We start from the raw sequence: 22,215 nt of genomic DNA on the forward strand, positions 1-22,215 counted from the left end.
GAATTTTTTTTGAATAGTCGTTGAATAGAGTTGATCGAGGAACTGATCAATCGGAAATATTGTGAATCAAAATTTTGAGTAATCATATAATCACAATTGTATAATCAGTTCTTCAGTTATCCGTTTACTTGATTATTTAACAATATGTTGAAAATAAAACATCGCTTTAGTAATGTTGTAAGAGGATAATCAAAAATTACTCAATAAACAATGGAATGTTAAAAAAATGTATTCAAGGAAGAACCTTTTTTTTTGAATTATTGAAGAAATGGATTAGTCGGGAACAGTTTCATTTTTTTTTTTTTTTTTTTTGATAATCAAGATATATTATTGGAATTGAAACGCCGTCATTCAAAATTTTTAATAATGTGTTGCTCGCACAGATCTAGTTATAAGTGCAAGACTAATAGGACTACAAAGCTTTACTTTACAAACTTTTTAAAAATTGCAACCTCAGCGCCATCTATTGAATTTTTTTCGCTTATCGTAGTCTTATTTCATTGCTAATATCGAAAGTCATTAACTCTAAGCTGCAATCACACCAGATTTGATGCCTATTTGTTGAAATTAATTAAATATCTCCGAGGAGATTAAGGCCCTCCACCAGGTTGCATTTGCTTAGCTGATTCGTAGCTAATCTCCCAGCTATCTCCACTTCCTAATTTCACTTTTGAACTTAATCAATCCAATGCGTCACCTAAATCCCTCTATTGATGGTATGAAAGTGTTTAAGTTAGCAAGGGGGACCTTAACCGACAAATAATGATCTACCACCTTTTCGGTAGATCAGATATACGGCCTTGGGTCAGAAGAGCAAGTGATGTCTTTACTGTCTTTTTTGCCTTGAGAAGAATGAGAGGGCTGAGCATTTTAAATGCATCTTCCACAACTTTGCTTTACTCTCCTTCCAGCCTTGAGGCTGGACTTCGCTGGGAAGAGGTATGAGGGATTAGGTCAGCAGTGCAGCTTGTGCTTAACTACCCTTCCTGCTTTGAAAAGATCGCGACGGCATACATTTTTCTACTCATATTTCCCGCCTTCGCTGGAAATTCTTGATAAGAAAGTTCTTAAAAAAAAAGGTCTTAAAAATAAAAAAAAACGTGAAAAAAGCAAGCTCATAGCCTGCACCTACAAAAATTATATATTTTTTTTTAAGAGCTCGCGGAACTCACTCAGCATGGTCCGCTTTTTAGGTTCTAACCATCAGTTCTGTAACTGAGTTTTAGCGGGTAAGCTTCGCGTAGAAGAGTATTGTTTGGACTACCACTTTATGCAGCCAGTAGGCTGAGATACCGGATCTTACCGTTGGACAGCCATCCAAAACCACTTACTGCAGGATTTTAAAGACATTTGTACTCTAGCCAATATTTGCAATGTTTACAAATACCATTTTGCTAAATAGCGTGAGCCAACTTTTGTTTTGTTAGAAAGCATTGTCATTGGATTCGGAAATACATACGAAATTCGATTTCTTAGTCTTTAACTCACCGGGAACTTACTGATAAGGCTCTTCGATTTTGTAGAAAGTTTTCTGAGTATCTGGATCTTTGAAGGCTCATTTCGGATTTACTTTCTATTTATTGCATTGTTATCATAATCTGAGCCTTACTCCATATAACAAGTTCATACCTCATCGGGAAGTTACTGAAAATGTTAAACCAAATTTACTCGATTTTCGAGAAATATTTAAATATCAATGCGCCACCTAGCAGAATTGATCCCCTTAGCGGAATTGAAATTGTTTGACGAACAAGAGGGCGTCTTAATATAAAGGTGGTAAAAACAAAAAAGTGGAAACTAAACAAAATTGTATATAAGCAGTTATTAAAAATATTAACAAACAAAAAAACTTAAAATTTTTTTTTCTTAAATTAAAAAATAATAAAAAAGCGCTTATAATTAAAAAATCTGTCGCTATCACAAAACCAATTAGATTTACATACACTTAACGCTCGTGTGAATCATACACAGCTCGATCTACGCACTCAGCACTTCATTGCCAATGACTTAGCAATAAATGTCAATTTTACAATTTTATATCCACAAGCTGTCCACCTCTTTGTACTTCGGTAAAAAATTTTACAAGCTTTTTATTTTATGCTCGTGCCTCCTCATAACTTCAAAATTTCATAAAGAATTCATTGAACCATGCGTTTGTGTTTTTTCAAATTTTACTATGACAGACCTTCGCATAAAAGCCTTCTGTGTTAGCCTTTAAATTTTTTGCCAGGAAATTTGATTATATTTTGTTTTTGGGGATGTTGACACTTTAAGTGCCTGCAAAGTATTTTTTTATGAACTTAAAGATAATATATTTTCATTTATGATTTTTATTAATATTTTTCAATTAGAGATGTTACGGTGCTACGACTCCGAAGCCCATTCCCGATTAACATACACCTCTGATCTCGATTTATATAAGTTCGTACTATTTGACCGCGAAGTTATAACGCCAGTCGCGTAAAAGAAAATGAAAATCGGTATAAATTATGGTGGGATTAGAAGCGTTTGACAGTTAAGAGGTGACATTTGACATCCGATTTCGATGCCGAATAAAGTAAATTTAAAATTTCCGATCACGTTACGGCGAACTCACTCTAAAATGTTATATGTTTTAGAATATGTCTCGGTTTGTATGAACTCAAAATTCAACTCTTTTTCAAATCAAATGATACTTGAGGTCAATGATACAAAAGTTAAATTTGAATTGAATAAAGTTTCATTTGATTGAAAAACAGAAAAAGATTTCATTTGGTTTAAAGAAAGTTCAATTTTATTTGAAAAAAGTGCCTTTAAATTGAAAAGAGTTTAATTTGACTTGAAAAAAGTTTGATTTGACTTGAAAAAAGTTTTATTTGATTTGAAAAAAGTTTTATTTGATTTGAAACATCCTCACTTGATTTGAAGAAAGTTTTATTTTTGTCGAAAAAGTTTAAGTTGACTTGTAGAAAGTTTCATTTGATTTGAACGAAGTTTTATTGGACTTGAAAAAAGATGTATTTAATCTAAAAAAATTAATTTTTCTTGAAAAAGTTTCAATTATTTATCAAAAAAGCTTTATCTGATTTGAAAAAACTGTTATTTGATTTGAAACATTTTCATTTGATTTGACGAAAGTTTCATTTGTTTTTAAAAAGTTTAATTTGATTTGAAAAAATTTCATTTGATTTGAAAGAAGTTTTATTTGACTCGAAACAATTTCATTTGATTAAAAAAAAATTTTATTTGACTTGAAAAAGTTTCATTTATTTATCAAATAAGTTTAATTTGATTTGAAAAAAGTTTCATTAGTTTATAAAAAAGTTTAATTTAATTCGACAAACGCTTTATTCGACCTGAAGATGCTATGTTAAGCAGATAAAAGTTCAAACATGTTAGTGGAGTTAAATAAGGTGCTTTCGAGATATCGGTTTAAATTAGGGTGTGGATGATAAACATTTAAGACTCATTTGGAACAACTGGTTAAATGTTTCATGTTTGTTATAGCAGCATTTTAATCATCGTACACCGCACTCAGTTACTTTCGTTGGAATAGTCCAACGGTAGTTCTAGAGAGCTTTCTAGTTCTGTTGAACATAGGGACTTTTGTTAGATTTGTATAGTACTCATTTAGCAATGGAAAAGGTCTGCGCTGCTATGAGACCATGAGAAATGACGCCTCCCGCTTTCATAGGAGTGCGGATAGTATCGCCGCTCTCCTCCCATTATCCCACATTTCAATTGAAACTAAACAAATTTTCGGATAATGAAACACGTTGATGGCACTCTACCGATAAAATGACTGTTTTATTATAGGCCGTTTTACGAAGCCCACTAACTGGCATAATCCATCATCCTTACATCTTGGTGACTTTTAACTTTAAGAGTTCTGCATTGCATAAGCGGCCTGTTAGTGGGCACCGTAAGTCGGCATTTCAGCAGAACTTCCTCTAAACCAATTCGTTGGGCTATTTAGGCATGGAGCATTTGTGCGTTTGGGTAAATATGATGTCCAGGTGTCGCGAAGAAACTTACGAAATAGTTCTGACCGCAATGCAGGTACAATGTCTTTCCTTTAGTTGTTGCGACCTCACAACCCGCTGGTCGGTTGCCTTAATAGTTGCAAGTGGTCTTTTTAGTCGATGTGGCGTGAAGTGAAGATTAGGATACCAAAGGTAACGCAAACGATTGGAGGGTGATAAAGAATTGGTACAGTAAGACCACATGTATACAACATGATTACAATTCCGATTACCAACGTAGTAAGCTGAGTGGAGTGGCCGTGAACTAGATAATTATATCGAACTTCGCGAGATGCGGAGAGGCGGAATAGTTTCGATATTTTGAAACTAAACAGAAGTTGAATAACCTGAAGCATCCGTTATTTAAGCTTTAGTAATTTGTTACTGAACCCAGCTGTTCGTTATCAGCCTGAAATATTAGCTTTGCCTTTAAGGTCTTTGCTACTAGTTAAAGGTAAGATATCTGTCAATGTTTCAGTCCTTGTTAACCGTTTCCCCAAGTTTTAGTGTAGCAATTTCTCTTGCTTTTTTTTGTATAGTTATTTTGAATAAAAAATGTTACCCTTTTGAGACAGGTTAGGGGTCATACCTTCGGTCCAAGATGCTTAAGCATCAACATTTAGACATCAACTTGAATGCAGGGTTGGAAAAAGTATGGGTAGGCGGTTCTACTCAGTTGAATTAGTCTCTGTTGTGTTAAGATATTCTTCTTATTTTTACTTTTTATGAACTATTTCTATTAAAAGCGCATTTACCTCACTATATATCTTTAGCGAAAACGACACTCTCCTAAGGTTTTAAACCATGAGCTAATTTAAGAGGATTAGTTGAATTTTCGATTAAAACGCGAGTGCAAATCAACGTTGAAATTATTTGTAGTCCATCAACTGACACTTCAAATTTCATTCGGACAATGCCAGATCAATCACAGCCGCCATACAGTTAATCCCCAATTAAGCAGTATATCAGTGTTTAATTTGGTTCCCAAGAAGTGCTAACTTAATCGGGATTAAGTGCTGTCATGTATCAAACCTACAATACGCCCCAAATGCAATCCCCTTTATTTAAGATTAGTTTCAGTTTCTTGCCAATTATTTCCCATTTGGTGTGGTTGTATTTTCTCCACATTTTTGTTCTTTACGCAATTAGCTGCTATATCTTTTTGTCGACTTCGCAGCACCCAAAAACAGAAATGAAATTTTGTGATTTAATATGAAATTTATAGGCAATCAGCGCTAAGGTCAAATACCTCAAAAATTTCATTCAATTGTATAACGTTCTTGTATTTTATTTCTTTTTTATTTTGTGTTTACCAAAAAGGTCTTACACTTTTGATGAATGTTAAGATTCGTCACAAAAATCTTTTTATGACGCTCAGGCAACCTTTTTGCAATAACTTTCCAACAGCGAAATTGGTTGAAGAAGTATCTTAAGAAAATATACGTAGCAAGTTTATATGTAGTAGATTAAATAGATGTTATAGAAGTGTGTATTACGAGAGCGTATCGATTTTTCAAAGCGAAGCGGAGCGAATAGTTTATCGCATACCTTTGGCTTTATACGTGTGGATTCTCTAAAAGATACTGACCTATATTATTTCTTTTGACAGAAATCTGAAAAAAATTTTGGTGAGAAGCTTTTCATGGCTAAGCCACTGCCGAGAATCGACCTTGTTTAATAAAGGAAAAAGAGTGGGAGAGAATATACCAGCGGCAGGTATGCCTGTCGTAAGAGGCGGCTAATATACCAAATTTATTCAAGGGGTTGTCTAGCGCAATATATAGCTTCTCCAACCCAAATTTTCAACCTCACCTACCCTTGGCGAATCCTGTTTCTTTAACAGCCGAGGCTCTGACGACCCCAAGTTCCTTATGGATCTAGGGGGTGGGAGGACGATATAGCCTAGAAGGCATCATGTGGTCATACAAAATCGTTCCCGAGATAGGCGGCTAGTACCCCAAGGCCTTCGGGGAGTGTCCTTACATCTACAGCAACACCAACAACAACAACAGTAGGAGATTTAAGAAAGGGAAAGGAAGAGAAATCGAGAGAAGATGGAGAGAAGATGGAGAGAGGAGGGAGGATTGCAATAAGTAAGGAGATTGGGAGGGAATGGAAATGGAAGCGAACGATAAGGAGAGTACAATTCGGACAGTTTCAAAAAATATATTTATTCAGGAAAACGACTGGTCATTTGGTAATACTAAATTATGAAGGAATATAAATTATCCTAACAATTTTGTAGAAACCCTTTTATATGGTCGATCCAAATCCAGCTCCAACTCTTCAGATTCGCCCATATTCATACAAACACAAAAATGCAACAACGAAATATTCACATAATAGTTAAAACATGACGTTTTTCTTTCAGGTTAATTTTTGTTTTTCTTTATTTTGCAAAATTTTTCAATTCTCCTCGCATACTTTTAGGCGCGTTTATTAGTATTGTGACGAATATTAGCAACACTAAGGAATACTATCATCTCTAAGCCGATACTAAACAGTCATTTGTATGTACATAAACAAATCAATCATTGTGTCTACACATATGTATATACAAGCAGCGGAGATATACGCACACACACGCGCGTATATCTGAGATACTCACAAAAGTATGCAATCATCGGTGGAAGTATTACTCACATATACACGCGCATATGGCTATGCGAGAGGCTATAATCGTGCATCTGTAGTTTATAGCTGGTAAACAAGTAGTCAATTCTAGGGAAGAAACGCCTAGAAGTATGCGAACGAGACAGCGGAGAGTATAAAAGGAGCGAAAGCTGAGTAAACAGCTATCAGTTTGATTTAAGAACGCTATCAGTTGCGAAGTATAAGTGTTATTGTGAATTATTTTCAAAGTAGTCTAATAAAGACCATTTTGCATTATTGAATATTGGAGTTATTTATTCAACAGTTTAGCGATACGAGCGTTAGTAGAAGGTTGCAAATAAGCGGAATTTCTATAAATTCATTACAATTGGTGTCAGAAGAGGAATTGTTGAATAAATTCTGGAGTTGCAGAGCACAACAAGGACATGGCGAAGTTGCGTGAATTGGGGATCCAGCAGCTGAAAAGGGAGTTGCAGGCCCGTTAATTGGGTGCAGCCGGCAATAAGATCGAACTTCAAGCACAGCTCCGAGACGCTATGGAGTCGGAAGGAATTAATGTTGAACAGTAAATCTTTCATCCTGATGGGGACGAGACAACAGAAAAAATTTAAGAGGAAAACGAAACATCGCAGACAGTTACGAGCACAGACTTGAACATGATTTTGGCTGCAATATCTGCTCAAACATCGACAGTGTCATTTCAACTGGAAGAACAAAAGACAAGTATAACATTTCAACTGGCAGAATAGAAGACATATATCGAATCGCAGGAGACACACATAACATCGAAGATTGAAGCACAAGAAACGCGTATTTCAGAAATATCGTCGCAAATAACATCTCAACTGGAATCACAGGAGGCACGTATATCCGTAATGTCGGCACAAATTTCAGCGCAGATGTCATCTCAGATCTCTACACAACTTGAAGAGCTGGAAGTCCGTATATCATCTAAGCTGGAAGCGCGCATGGAGGAGAAACTAACTCAGTTTCATGAAGGTGAAGGTTTCAGTGGCCGACAGGAAAAAATCGAGGCCGAAGTCGTATACAGGAGTTGCAAATACATCGCCCAGCAGTTTCAGCAGTTCCTTTCCAGGTCTTTAAGCTACAGTTTGAGAAGACGTCGGCAGTGAACACCTGGAATGCGGAAGATAAAGTTGCTGCACTGTTCGTAGCATTGAAAGGGCCTTCAGTGGAAATCTTACAAAGGATTCCAGAGTACGAACGGAACAACTATAAAAGAGGGTAAAAATCCAGAGCTTTATTAATGGAATACGGGATGTCGAAACGAAGCGAGGGACATACGCAAACCCAAAACCTACATTCGCAAAAATGGTATCACATGCTCTGATTCAGAAAACAGCGTCCCTTCTGTGTAAGCCAGTTTTCAAAGCACGACGTGTGGAGGTGGAAAGGCCAGACTGGGTGAACACAATATTGGAGGCGCTGAGAGGATTGCAAAAGCGGAGTGAAAGAGTTATCAAATGCTTCAAATGAGGAAGCCCGGCCACATTGCATGTCATTGCGATCTTGATCCTAGTGGTTTCAACAGCATGAATGGTCTCAATAACAAAGCTGGAAGGGATGAGCAAGAGCGAGTCAGATGTAGAGATCGAGAGCTAGCTCCAGCTATTGAATGTCCTGTGATATCTGTGTCGCAAATTGGAAGGAAATAAGCAGTCTTACCGTCAGATGCAATGTGGATGACAAGGAGCGTGTACTGACTGTAGATACAGGCGCATCACATTCCTTAATCCAATGTGACTTGGTCAACAGGAGAGTAAAGCCATTACCTGGAGCAAGGTTGCGTACGGTTACTGGCGAGTGTAACCAAGTCCAGGGAGAAGTGATATGTGAAATCTTAATTGGGAAGGTCATGGTTCTACACAAATTCGTTGTGGCGGAGATTGTTGATGAAGTCATATTTGGAGTGGACTTCTTAGTTGACCATGACATCAGGATCGATATGCAGAGAAGGATTATGCGTTATAAGAACCAGGATGTACCACTCAACTTCAGTTTTGGGAAAGTGTTCAGTTGTAAGCGAGTGCTAGTTGAGGCAATTGGACAAAGGCCACCAAAGTCAAAGGCAGTAAATCGGGCAAAGGTTGATGGATCGAATCGGTCAAATAAAGCAAAATAAAAGTACCTGTGAGAGAAACACTGGCATTGACAAAACAAATGGACGCACAAAAACTAAGCAAAGAGTTTCCCAGAAAGAATGCAAGGGTAGTTTCAAGCCAGGCCGCACTATTGTTGTCAAGATGATATTGATGATGCAAAGTCAATCCATCAAGTTCAGGATGTGCGAAGTAGTCCAGTGGCCAAACAATAGAGTGTGAGGGAACAGTCCAGGATAATGAGTGGTAGGATGAAACACAGGTACGACAAGAAAAGTAATTCGGAAGGTTTCCGGGAGGTAGATTTGGTACTGCTATACAACCCTCACCGGCGGAAAGGTGTTCCATCCAAATTTCGGTGCAGTTGGGAAGGCCCATACAAAGTTGTGAAGAGGATCAGTGATACCATCTACTGCATACAAACCATTGGGAAACCACGAAATAGAAGGGCGGTTCATTTGGAGAGGCTAGCAGCAATTAGAACGGGAAATTTGTCTGATTGGGGTGATCAGACTTAGGTGGAGGGAATGGCGAATATTAGTAACACTAAGCGATACTATCATCTCTAAGCCGATACTAAGCAGTCCTTTGTATGTACATAAACAAATCAATCATTATGTTTACACATGTGTACATAAAAGCAGCGGAGAGATACGCACAAACATATGAATATATCTGAGATACTCACAAAAGTATGCAATAATCGGTGGAAGTATTACTCACATATACACGCGCATATGACAATGCGAGAGGCTATAAACGTGCATCTGCAGTTTATAGCTGGTAAGTTTATAGCTGGTAAACAAGTAGTAAATTCTAGAAGAAGAATATTTCGTTATTTAACATTTATTTAACATAAATAAATTATGGAAACATTAGCCGTTGGAGCTTTAATTGAAGAGGAGGACAATGCGCCACATAATGTAGACGTGAGAGTGTTAAGACGGAGATTGAGGGACATCAGTGATCCATTCAGGGTGAGCGATGAATTGTAAGTTGGTGCTGAAAGTGCTAGAACTTCATACATGTTAAATATTTTTCTTTTGATGGGGGACCAAGTACATTCAATGCCGATGCAACCTCTTTCCAAAACGCCTGCACTTCTTCTTTAGGCGTTTTTGAGAAGCCTTGTGCAATGTCTCCTTTTGTTGACAACATGTTCAACAATTTTTCATATTGCTCTGGTGTTGTGCTTGTTGCCCTGCAAAACAAAACAAAAAATAAAAAGTGTGTTTTAAAATAATTTTTATAAACATTAATGTATATTTTACTTACATAATTTTTATAAAATTGAGCTTTAAAGCCCGCGAAAATGAAAATCAAAGCAATCTCCGTCAACTAATTTGCAACTGAGGAAAACGGAACTCCACTCGAAGTGTAGGATACGTCAAATCGAGACTTTTAGAAGTTGGACTAAATGAAAACGGAACGCAGGATAGCAAAGTTACCAAACTGAGAAAATTTCAGGTCACTTCGAATTGCAAAATAGGGCTGATTAACTACAGCTATGCTAGTGAACAACAGCCGCGCAAACTAAAAGCATACATACAAACAATAACAATACAGCGAATGGCTATAATAATTGTTTCTATTATCATAAGTGTAAATTATAATCCCAAAGGAAGTTATTTATATTGTTATTGTTGTTACATTTCTGCCATTACAATATCCGTCGTCTTGACGTGGCCTATGCAGTTTGTGTTATATAACATGAACACAAGGCCGATGAGGGAGTGCAAGGAGGCGCATGTATTTGACAGCCTTTCAAATATTAGTATGAGTGCGTTTCACTGCCTACGTTTAGGCGCATTTCGTTTTTATGCTCCTCTGGCCTTTCCACAGCACAGCTGTTCTTAATTTCCTGAGCGGAGCACATTGCTGTTGTTGACTTGCCCCGGATTTTTTTTCTTTTTTTTGCTTAAAAATCACTTTGCTTTTATGTTTTGATCTGCTGTCGTAAAGTAAATCCCAAGCTAACCGCAAAATGCTGTGATTTTAGTGATTTAAATTTATTTTATGCTGTAACATCTACTGGATTTTTTTTAATAAGTAATTAAGTTTGGCTTTGAATTTTTCGCACGAAAGTGAGTTGAATGGGAAGCTTTATTTTAAATTAGCTCCGTTGAAGTTGGTCCGGAATAACAGTTGCTTAAATTAGAAAAGTAAGACACATATGAGATCCGAAGTTGAGTCACCACAAGCTTGAATAGGATTCGTTCAATTAGGGTATTTTTTGTTGGTTTTTTATTTTCGAGAGGAAAATTCTGACGTGCTGAAGCAGCGTAACTTACGAATGTCCTTAATCTGCCATAACCCAAGAATCAAATCTTGATCTATGCAAGAATGGTACAGCGGTCCCGCGCATTAAATTTGGGAAACCAGCTGCTTAAGGTGGCTATTGCCGTCGTATTGCGCTCCTTATCGAATTACCGAAGACTCTTTAGGCCTTACTCATCCATCAATAACCTCAGCAAGTTTTGTAACCATCTTTATTTGGTCCTTTATATGTGTTTGTGCAGGGTTTGGCCTAAAAATGGACTCTTAGTCTGAGAGAATCCAACATGTAGAAGTCAGCCAGACATTAAGGAGGATAATTCAATGATTTCAGGCATCTTGTTGGTTTAAAATACGAAATAAGAGGTATCCTTGGAGATAAGAACAGAAAGAAACCTTATACAATGATATTACAATCCACACAGTCGTCTCAAAAATGAATGAGGCTTCCAGGTAAAAAGGGCGGTAGAGTTTGCAGATTTCGGGTCAGCAATTAAACTAAATCCTAGAAAACTTCTAGAAGGTGGACCACCATCCAGTTTAACCTAACCCGAGCTCTTGACTTTCTTAATGTCTTCTAAGCGAAGTTCTAGGCTATAAAGAGAGCGGCAAGACTGCTAAAGAGTTCAGTTTCAGATACCAAAGGAACCATCTTTTGTGGCAGCCGATCTGCCTTGTAGGAATTACAATCCAGTATGATAAGATAGGATATTTTACCGAGGTGTCTAGCCACGCTGACATCAATGTTTCCTTCTGCTGAGTCTATTTTAAAAACCTATTCACTGAAGTATTTAATTTAAATATTATTATGTAATAACCTTATAATTTCTATCTCTTGTCCTTCCAGGTATGTAAATCAATGAAGTCTAAGGATACCCTACACTAAGTCAACTTAAAGTATCTTATAAATTAAAATGGCGGATCCTACATGCGTTGAAGGTACCCAACTAATCTTAATGAAGTTTTCATTTAAATACGCTTGCTTTATCCCTGCAGTTATTTCAAGCAGTGATCCAGTAATTGTTAAACAGATTCCATTTATTAGAAAATTGAGGTGAAAGAGGTAGAAAGAGTAGAATTGGGAGAGGGAGGGGGAACGGGAGAAAGAGTGAGCGTAAAATTTGAAGTTGGAGTGGAATTGGAGGTTAGAGTGCGGCTGAGAGTGGATGTGGGAGTATGAGTTGGTGCGGGGCTGTATGTGGGAGGAAGAAGTAGAATGAGAAGATAAAGCAGATAAAGGGAATAACAAACAGAGGAATAAGAAGGAGAAATTAAAGAAAAAGTAGATGAGGATGGGATACTTTAGAGCATTAAACCTCGCTTAGAAAGCATGACTATGTGAAACCGACCCCTAGGATGAAACTCTCAATGGTGCAGATTCAAGTATTAATACAAAACTAAAACGTTTATAAATAGCGATGAGAAAAAAATTCAAGCTCAAGAAGGGGAATGAGGCCAACACCAACGGCATAGATGTATAAGGCGGTAATACAACCGATCCTTGAAAACGTAGCAGTGATGTAGGATAAGTTCAACATTGTGCTGGTGGTGTGATCATAAAGGCGTCTAGATCATACCCTTCCGAAGCTTTTAATACGACTTGTGCAGGGTCAAGGTACATGTAGAGCCTTACTGGGTGCTAATAGTAGGATAGCCATACGATAGCCAAACGTCTCCTCCAGCTCCGGGTTAGCGAAGAGAGCACCAAATCTGGTTGGTCAGCGTAGGAAATGAGCTATGCAGCTAGTGAGTAGACATAGCGTTTGTTTTGATTTGAAATTATCTTCTGGATATGGAGAAGGGTGCCTTCCTCCAAAATCACCAAAACTTTGAAAATGTGACAGACATATGTATCTTCTTACTTTACATAATTTCACACTGACAACAAGAAAACTAGAGCTAACAGATCTGTGGCTTCACTGTGACGAAATACGGCTTGGCTTTCCCTGCTTCTACGGTAAGTCTCGCTAAGGATACCTTTCTGGTAGGTAAGGATAGGTAAGAGTTTAACCTGTTATAGTATCCAGAACGAAGTTGAGCAAGAGTGACACGCGTTTCCCTGGGGAGTATGCGTTCCTCTTCCGCGAGTTCTGGATATTTTTCTTCAAGTACTGGATTCACCGGACAATTCCCGACATAAAGGTCAGACGCCTGTCTATGGAGTTCACCAAGGACCTGCTTGTGTTTTTTCGCTTCATACGGCTGGGTTCTCAGGTGCCGTATTTCCTCAAAATGCTTACGGAGATTACTCCTTAGGCCCCTAGGCGGTGCTGGTTCGTCAATCAGATGTCTGTTGGGATGCCCAGGTTTCTGGGTATTCAACAGAAACTGTTTGGTCAGCATCTCATTTCTCTCCCTGATGGGGAGTATTCTCGCCTCATTATGCAGATGGTGTTCTGGGGACATAAGAAGACAGCCCGTGGCGATTCTGAGAGCAGTATTTTGGCAGGCCTGTAGTTTCTTCCAGTGGGTAGTTTTTAGGCTTGGCGACCATATGGGTGACGCGTAGCACGTAATCGGCTGGCTAATTGCTTTGTATGTGGTCATGAGCGTTTCTTTATCTTTTCCCCAAGTACTGCCAGCAAGGGATTTGAGGATTTTATTACGGCTCTGAATTCTCGGAACAATTGCGGTTGCGTGCGCACCAAAACGTAGATCCTGATCAAACGTCACACCCAAGATTTTGGGGTGTAGGACAGTCGGTAGCGTAGTGCCATCGACGTGGATGTTCAATATGGTCGACATTTGGGGCGTCCATGTTGTAAATAAGGTCGCGAAAGATTTAGTGGGTGACAATGCCAGGTTTCGCGAGGCCAAATAACTGGAGAGATCAGGGAGATAGCCGTTTATTTTATTGCATAGCTCATCGATCTCTGGGCCTGGGCCTGTGACCATTATTGTGCAGTCATCGGCGTAGGAAACGATTGTGACTCCTTCCGGTGGTGAAGGTAGCTTAGATATGTAGAAATTAAACAAAAGTGGGGATAGGACACCACCCTGTGGCACCCCCTGTTTAATTCTCCTTGGTTTTGATGTTTCGTTTCTGAATTGCACCGATGCCTGCCGTCCACCCAGATAATTTGCGGTCCACCTTTTAAGACATGGGGGAAGGGTAGACCCTTCCAGGTCTTGCAGTAATGAGCCATGGTTGACCGTATCAAAGGCTTTTGATAGGTCTAGCGCTACGAGTACTGTTCTATGGTGGGGGTATTGATTCAAACCGCAATTTATCTGAGTGCTAATGACATTTAGCGCGGAGGTAGTGCTATGGAGTTTTCTGAAGCCATGCTGATGAGGGGCTAGCTGCAAATGTGCTTGGAAATAAGGGAGCAAAATGGCTTCAAGCGTCTTTGCCACTGGCGATAGGAGAGATATCGGACGATATGACTCACCTATGTTAGCTGGTTTCCCAGGCTTTAGTAGCGGGACCACCTTGGCCATTTTCCATTTCTCGGGTATGACAAAGGTGGAAAGAGACAGGTTGAAGACATGCGCTAAATATTTGAAACCCTCTTTCCCTAGGGTTTTAAGCATCGGCATGGCTATGCCGTCTGGGCCCACTGCTTTGGATGGTTTAGCGCGACCAATAGCGTCCTCAACCTCTCTAGCGGTGATGGCGACTGGTGACGCGCTGAATTTGTGTTTATGTGCGTGTCTATTGGCTCTCCGTCTATCTTTGTCAACCGTAGGATGCATTATATATTGTCGGCAGAAAGCGCTCGCGCATTTTTTTGCATCCGACAGCACCTTATCGCCAAAGGCGATGGAAACTTTGTCTTTGTGCTTAGTCGGATTCGATAGGAACTTTACGGTGGACCAAAGTTTACCTACACCGATAGAGAGGTGGTCGCCGCGCCCAGTGTTGACAGATTGATGACGCCGTCGTCATTTTGATGATTTTCAACTAGAATGACGATTGGACGATTTTGTAATGCAAAATGACGATTTAAAACTGCCTCTAACGTTTCCGAGCAAGAAGTCAAATTTAAACAAGATTTTATTATTTTTATAAGCTTTTATTTAGTTTCACTTTTGTTGTCTGTAATGGAATCTTGCAAGTTAAATTTGATACACTTCCCGGTGTCCGATTGAGCTGAAGTTTTGCACACATGTATAACTCCGAAGACAATGCAATATTACTTTGTTAGAATTCGATAAATTAATCGATCACACAGTTATCGGTAAAGATTTGTATTTACTTTGGCATAACAGCCTAAGTCCCATACAAACCCGCCGGTACCTATCCGTGGATTGTGATATTTGGACGTGGTGAATCACGCGTTTCACGCGTGGTGAATCTCAACGCTTGCGAAAAGCGGAGACACAACCCTCTGTTGTATTTCTGTGTATAACCAACATAGCTGAATTTTTAAGGCTGTTTAACTCTGTAATCTTTTCTGTAATTTATTTTGCTTTTGGAAAAATTATCTATTTGAAAAAAGCTGGCTGAAAAATATTGGCATAACAGCTTAAGTTAAATCAAGAATGGAAAATCTTGGAAAATTTGAGCAGATGTGGCAATTTCGCGCATCCGTTGAACGAAATATTGACAATCTGCTGATCATCGCTAGGAAATTAGCGACATTCCATCAACTAAGCAGCACTTTAGCAATACTACTGTTATTATTTGGCCGCTCAAACGCACACATATTAATTGTGCATTAAATCTAAAATATACAAATACACCATAATAATTTACACGGCCAAAGCCATAATAATTTACACGGGGCATCAATTCTTTCTCTGATTCAAAATCTGAACTACCAGCGCTACCGTCAACAGCTCAGTGTCATCATTGCCAGTAGCGCCAATAACACCAAACTCGTGCCTGACACACAAAAGTCGTTTCAATCAATAGCGCAAGTAAAATGTACTACGCACTCACTACTAAGTAGCGTCAAAACTTCGCTTGGAGTCATTTCGTCAATGAGCTACCATTGAGCTGACACCGCATTGGCGCTGGCGCCATGCAATTTACATCACTAAAATTGCGCGAATGCCCAGACTCATGACTTCAATACTTATATTTACTATGCTTTAAACTTTGAATACACCTCTGAAGTTGCTGCGCATAAAATGTGTACTAATAAATTCCAATCCGCATTATACGCAGATGTAACTGAAATATGTGTTTTTGTTTCACCCCCTATACATATATTTAAAGCTTTTCTAAGAACAAGCTTCTATTACTTGTTAATAAAACGAACTAAAAAGTAAAAAATAAAATTAAAGAAAAAAAAACTTTTTTAAAAATAATCTTTTATTATTTTGGTTAATAAAATTAACTAAAAAGTAAACAATAAATTGACTCTAAAGAAATATAACACTTTATATGTTCATTGTAAGCTTAAACGATAATTAGGCTTTTTCGTCTGCGACAAAAAAATTCTATATTGTACATAATTATATATTTTTAACATTAAAACTTTACACCTAAATTATTAAATCTTAGAGTTTATATCACAGTCCTAATTGTTCTAATAAAAGCGTGTTACATTGCGATAGCAAGAAAATGAGATCCTAAATGTTCTTAATTATACTGTAACGAATTTACTTGCAAATCCTCTTATTTGCAATCCTCTGCTAAGTTCGAATCACTAAACTGTTGAATAAATAACTCCAATATTGAATAATGGAAAAATGGCCTTTATTAAAGTACTTCACAATAACACTTATACTTTGCTACTCGCTGGCTTAGCATCGGCCTGGAGATGGCAGCACTCCTTAGTTTTGCTAATATTCGTAACAATACCATCAAAATTTAACACGTTTTTTATTAGAACAATTAGGACTGTGATATAAACTCTAAGGTTTAATAATTTAGGTGTACAGTTTTAATGTTAAAAATATATAATTATGTACAATATAGAATTTTTTTGTCGCAGACGAAAAAGCCTAATTATCGTTTAAGCTTACAATGAACATATAAAGTGTTATATTTCTTTAGAGTCAATTTATTGTTTACTTTTTAGTTAATTTTATTAACCAAAATAATAAAAGCTTATTTTTAAAAAAGTTTTTTTTTCTTTATTTATAGTGAACTTTGTAATCAAATTAAAAAGCGTTTTGAATTTAACAATGTTTTACTACAAAACTTAAACTTCATGGATCCGAAAGAAGTTGTTCTTTGCATATGGTCTCGCAACATTGTTCACACACAATCGATCAGAAAATTGTGCAGGATATTGTTAGCGAGTATAGGTAATTGAACTTTTTAGAATTTAAGACATATTTTGAAAACATCTCTAAGCTTCATACAGAAGTTTTTTGGAAAACTATTTCTACTATCAAAAGAGCTGACCCTACATACGCTGCTTTCGTTGCAGATGTAATATGCTTGTCATACTCATCAGCGAATGAAGAACGAATTTTTCTAAAATAAATTTAAACCAAATGACAATCAGCAATCGTCTGGAAACTGCTACATTAAAAGGAATATTGCTGGTTCAAGATTACAATTTTTGTTGTTATATCGGCTTACTGACTTGTAAGATCGCTTGTTCAAATCGAGCTCAAGGCCTAACCATAATTATTTTATCTTATTGTAACGAATTTACTTGCAAATCCTCTTATTTGCCCTCCTGCTTGATTCGAATCACTAAACTGTTGAATAAATAACTCCCATATTGAATAATGGAAAATGGCCTTTATTAAAGTACTTCACAATAACACTTATACTTTGCAACTAGCTTGCTTAACAACCAAACTGATTTATAGGTCAAATGAAACTCTACTATTGCCCGCCAGATTGCGTACTTAATCAATAACTGCTTGATAGCTCAACTCAAACTGAATTCCAGAGCCTCTACATTTGCTGCCTTTTATACTCTCTGATTTCAACGTTCGCATCTTCTAGGCGCTTCCAGAATCTACTAGTTGCCATCAGCTCTCAAGCTTCTCAGCTGTAACTACAATTGCACGATTTTATAGCTTCTCTTTTTGCATACTTTCAGGAGTATCTCAGATATATGCATGTGTTTGTGCATTGACTCTCCGCTGCTCGTATACGTACATGGTACATATGTGTAGACGCAATTATTGTTTCGTTTATGTAGATACATAATGATTGAATTATTGATGTGAATTCACGTCACTGCTTAGCATCGGCTTAGAGATAGCAGCACCCCTTAGTTTTGCTAATATTTGTAACATTATTATTGTTATGATACATTTTTTCTTAAATGAAAAAATTGTTTTTTTTTCTATTATAATTTAAAAAATGTTTCATTTAAGAAAAAATGTATCACAACAATAATAAGATATAATAATTATTGTTAGGCCTGGAGCTCAAGATTATTTAAAATTAAATAACTTTTCCTGTCATAATATTGAACCGCAAATAAAAATGTTAAAAAAAAACGCGAAGATGTTTACCAAAGAAATGAAATTGGCTGGAAACAAGTACCTTTTATATATAGTATTAAATTTATCCTTTAAGACGTTTTTGTTGTTTGTAAAATAAAACGATATGGATTAAAAAGGTTTTTATATGTTATATGTGGCAACAAGAAATAACAACCAAAGACAATTTTCAGGAAAGCGCTTTTAAAGTTAATATTGTTGATTATTTTTTCATTATTTTGGTTCTCGGCGGATACAATCGTATGGCCCCTGGTAATAACCCAATTTCGTCCTAACTCGACTTTGGTTGTTGCCATAGATATGACGATTTTTGACGCGGTTTTGGGCGCCGTTTGACGACTTGGAAAAAAATATATATGGCAACGCTGGCCGCGTCATAGCTCAATTGAGCCAGACTTGCTTCACACATATTCTTAAGCTGCAGACATTGGTGCTTTATCGGTAACCGTATCGGTAACCTTATAACAGCTGATTCGACCAACCTTTTGAGAATCAATGCATGTCGTAGCCAACCAATTGGTTTTTGGTTTACCGTCGTAACGATAAACAGCTGATTACGTTAGGGATACGACTACGGCGATACGAAAAACGGCACCAATGACTACAGCTTTACTCTCCGTCATCAGTCGTTAGCGAAACAGCAACGAAAAAACACTGCTGACGCAAAAATGTTAAGGTACCCTGTGAGAAATATTACGATGAGACAACGCAACTGGTATGACGTCCCTTCCATATGTAGCTCATCTTCCAACCACGTTTGGGTTTTTACCTTTTTGGGTGTGTTATATTAAATAACTTGTCAATACAATATGAGTTTTTTAAATTATTTTAACAAAATTTGTGTATCAATTTCATTCTGGACTCCTTTTTTTCTGCGCCAAAAAAATTGAACTCTGCACTGCAAAAAACTACTATAGAATATTTAAAATACTAAGCGAAATAGTAAAGAAAATTGACATGAATATATTTTTATGTTTTTGTTTTTTAAATCAGCTACATATTTTTTTAAACATTTTGTATTTCCCCGGTTAGGGCAAATGTATTACTCTCGGAAATATGATTTTTTAACCTAGTGATCGCCGCTATTTTTTCGATATTTTAGGGACTTGCAAACAAATTTATTTCAAACTATATCTGGATCAAAAATAAAATTTTCCAAAATTTTTGGTATAAATTCATCATCGGCATGTTGTAATTTTAACTTTAGTTTCCTGCTGGGTTGCTCTCACTACTTACAATTTCATTTTTGCCGACCACTGCTTTATAAGCATGCTGTGTGCATGTGTGTGTAGCTGTTTACTTTTTCATCTGTTACATTACTGTTGTTGTTGTTGTGCAGTATTTATTTACCAGCGGCATAGAACATTTCGAACTTGGTTTTATTCGCTACATTACTACTAACTTCAACGAATTCTATAATTTTTTGGGTAGGAATTTTCGATTCGTTTCACTGATTTGTCAAATGTAATCCGATGATCATCGCATACACCGTTATATAGCCTCAGAGTGCTGCACCTGATTGCTATTTAGTGCCTCGGGATTCTTTGCACATCAAATTCTCGAATATTCTTGAACAATTTGTTCAAACTATGGAATTCGGAAATAGTTACATGCGCCAGATTTAGGATAGCTAAACAAACCACATCTGAATTTTCAAATTTTCAATCACTTTTGGATTATAGCAAAATTATGCCTAAAAACTCGTCTTGTATGATATGAGAGCTGATTGCATTGAAAGAGATAAAAATAACAGCTATAGATTTTCTCACAGGGTTGGCACTCCTTATTATCAAGCATATGTTTCCTTACATAGTATTCACTGTTTTTTTTTTCGAAGTGTAGCTGCACTTAACCAAAGTATGTCTGTATGTAGATTGAGCGCCAAACCCACATATGGAAATCGATTGTTTTTGACCTCAAATACAAGAATTCGGTGGAATTCGCGGATGAGTAACTCATGAAAAGAAATTGAAAAAACAGAGAAATACCAACAACAGTTACCGGCAAAATGTCAAAACAAATGTGTAGATAAAAGTCAAAAGAAGAAGTTGAATGACTAACTCCATTTAGGTACTAATGCAAGGCGACTGGCGTAAACATGCGCTATTAAACACGCAAAGAAAGTGGAAGAGGCGAAAGGAGAACAGAGGAGAGGCACAGAAAGTGCTTCATAAGAAAAAATAGCCAAAACAAATACAGAATGTGTAAACCGCAAATGTATTAAACTAACACTGACGCCAAAATGGAAAGTAGTAGAAGAAAAAGTGGCAAAAAATGGCGAGAAAAAATTAAGATAAAAACAACACCAAAACTGAGGCACACACAGGAAGGCGAAATTTTGAGTACACAAACGTTGGTGAAATATTCTAACTTAACCGTTCTTGAAGCAAGAAAAGCGAAAAATATCGATTAGGCAAAAAAAAATTAAAAAGAAGTATACTTTTAGGAAGTAAATGTTAAAGAACTATATGGCTTAGTTTTAGGCGCACATACTTCTTTGAGTGGTAACATATTGCAACGAATTTAGTGCAAATCCTCTTATTTGCCCTTCTGCTAAGTTCGAATCACTAAACTGTTGAAGAAATAACTCCAATATTGAATAATGGAAAAATGGCCTTTATTAAAGTACTTCACAATAACACATATACTTTGCAACGAATAGCTTGCTTAATAACCAAACTGATTGATAGCTCAAATGAAACTGACTTTCAAAATAATACTGCTATTGCTTGCTAGATAGCGTCTTAATCGAAAACTGCCCATAGCGCCTCTACCGCTGATGCTTTTATACTCTGTGATTTCCTCGTTGTATCTTCTAGGTGCTTCCAGAATTTTACTTAGTTAGTTATAAATTTCTCAGCTACAACTATAGATGTATAATTTCTCATTTGAGTAATACTTGCACAAATTATTGCCCTCTCTTGTGACAACTCAGATAAGATATATGCATGTGTTTGTGCATTGCTTCTCCGCTGCTCGTATACGTACATATGCGTAGACGCAATTATTGATTCGTTTATGTATATACATAATGATTGCATTATTGATGTGAATTCACGTCACTGCTTAGCATCGGCTTAGGATGGCAGCACCCCTTAGTTTTGCTAATATTCGTAACAATATGTACTACATACCTTAAGCAGAAATATGTGTAATAAAGCACTTGTTTATACACATCAGCATAAAAGAAGTCAGTAAGCTGTAAAACAAACCCGCATGCTAACGGCAGGAAGAAATATTTAGCTACTACATTTAACAAGGTGTTTTTATTGCTAAGTTTGGCATGTGGTTATGGTGCGCGTTTACCTTTTTATTGTATCGAAACTTTCTGTACAAATTTACATACTGCAATAATGTGCTGATGATGATAATTGCGCACTTGTATGACTATAAAAATCGTTATGATCGATGGATTACCTGAAGTGTGTCGAACATAATTTTAATGCATAATAAAATAAGTGAAAATTATAAAAGGCTGCTTAATAGATTTTATCAAGTACATATTGTACAGCAGGCACCTACGAATATTTACGTGATGTTTTTATTTTTGATGTTCCAAGTGGCGTTAAGCAAATTTTTTATTGCGTATGAAATTCTAAAACATACCGGCGAACATTTAATATAAATTTACTAGAGCTCGCCCACCTATTGAAGTAAACCACAATAGCTGTGACTTTATCAGCAACAAACGATTTTGGGCTTTATGAGAAGAGTTTCGTCGGTTTTCTAGATAAGACAAACTAGGCCGTGTTTTACTATCGGCTTTTTACCAGCACACAATTATCGGCTTGTAATCGCCTTCTATTATTCTTAATCGACTTCTTATTGCTTACCTATCGGCTTGA

The 22,215-nt window shown here is 36.9% G+C and overlaps 1 protein-coding gene across 16 annotated transcripts in view; it reads left to right on the top strand.

Moving 5' to 3' along the window:
* Positions 1-22,215, top strand: part of LOC137239317 (beta-1,4-glucuronyltransferase 1) — a 604,255-nt gene that overhangs the window by 363,966 nt on the left and 218,074 nt on the right. Inside the window, exon 4 of one of the 16 annotated variants that reach the window (XR_010949328.1) lies at positions 11,856-13,155. The exons of the other annotated variants lie outside the window; for them this stretch is intronic. The gene's annotated coding sequence lies outside the window, so the exon portion shown is untranslated. Of the gene's footprint in view, positions 1-11,855; positions 13,156-22,215 lie in introns of those variants that run through there. 16 annotated transcript variants of the gene reach the window in all.

Source organism: Eurosta solidaginis, chromosome 2 (genome assembly GCF_040869045.1).
Source record: "Eurosta solidaginis isolate ZX-2024a chromosome 2, ASM4086904v1, whole genome shotgun sequence".
Classification (NCBI taxonomy): domain Eukaryota; kingdom Metazoa; phylum Arthropoda; class Insecta; order Diptera; family Tephritidae; genus Eurosta; species Eurosta solidaginis.